This window comes from Branchiostoma floridae, chromosome 11 (genome assembly GCF_000003815.2).
Source record: "Branchiostoma floridae strain S238N-H82 chromosome 11, Bfl_VNyyK, whole genome shotgun sequence".
NCBI classification, from domain to species: Eukaryota; Metazoa; Chordata; class Leptocardii; order Amphioxiformes; family Branchiostomatidae; genus Branchiostoma; species Branchiostoma floridae.
Genome location: NC_049989.1, coordinates 637299 through 638774, shown reverse-complemented (window position 1 = coordinate 638774; position 1476 = coordinate 637299).

Sequence of the window (1476 nt, the reverse complement as noted above, 5' to 3'; positions counted from 1 at the left end):
CTTTCCATTGTTTGGGAATTGAATTGATTAAAGCATGATACTGTAGTAATACATGTGCATCATTACCAACAATAGCTTTTACATCATCAAAAGATATAAAGTTACCCTGATCATCCACAATATCATTTACATAAAGAATATGTCGTCTAATCCATTTCTTAAAATAAAGCATGTTGCCCTTGTAACTTATACAAGCATTGTTCCATAACAATTGCCAATTTACTTGATGTACCTCAATATCATTGACATTCTGTACAGGTTTCATTTCATACCAAGTAAGTATGAGTTTACGGTAATAGAGAGGTAAGGGCAACAGTGAATCTTTATATGACACATGGACTGCCGAGCAGTTATGTCTCAATATACAAAGATCAGGTCCTAACTTCTTAAAATAATACAGTTGTATCTTCTTCCATGTAGGAGTAGGAGTTTCACTACCGGATAACAATTTTTTTATCGATCGTAATAAACAACATTTGTGCATTATTCTTATATCTATCATTTTCAATCCTCCCTTTGAATAGTCTTGAACCATCACATTACGCTTTACTCTATCTCTTTTCCAGATAAATCTGTAAAACATCAAATTAACATCCTTTAAGAAGCTATCCGGTGGTATAAGTGCACCAAAACTGTAAGACAGTTGTGAAGCTACAAGGTTTTTGAGCACTGTTATTTTTCCTATAAGACTAAGGTTGCGTGAAGCCCAAGATAATAAAATGTTTTTCATCTTACAGTATTTTTTGCTCCAATTTACTTCTACTTCAGAGGCACAACATGCAGATGAGAAAACAATCCCTAAACATTTTGCTGTGGTGCACCATTTTAGCCCACTAGCTTGTTCAGAGCAGTGTCTCCAAGGGCCTAGCCACATGGCTACTGTTTTTTCTTTATTCAAAACTAGACCAGAAAAAACGGAAAAATGTCTAATAATATCTAAACTTCTATCAATAGAAATTTTGTCACCAACTATCAGTTCAGTATCATCTGCATATTGAAAAATTCGAGATTCAACATCGGAGTCGCTAAGCCCAGATAATGTAATACCTTTGATTTCGGAAGACTGGCGGACTTTAAGAGCAAAGAGCTCTGTGGCTAGAATAAACAGAAGAGAAGACAGGGGACATCCTTGACGTACACCTCTTCCCAGGTCAAACCATTCAGAGATATGACCACAATGATTGATACAACTACGGGCATTATTAGTGTATACCTTTACCCACTGAACAAAATCTGAACCGAAATTGAACTTTTCAAGAACTTTTATAATGAGGTCTTTGGAAATAGTATCAAAGGCTTTGCTGTAATCTAAGAAGAGAATGGCACCTGGAACATTAGAATCTCTAGTAAAGCAAATTATGTCATCTATGGCTCGTATGTTATTCAAAATACTACGTCCCTTGATATATCCAACTTGGTCTGGTCCAACATGTGAGAAAAAATGTCTGTATCTATTTGCTATATCTTTGCACCTAT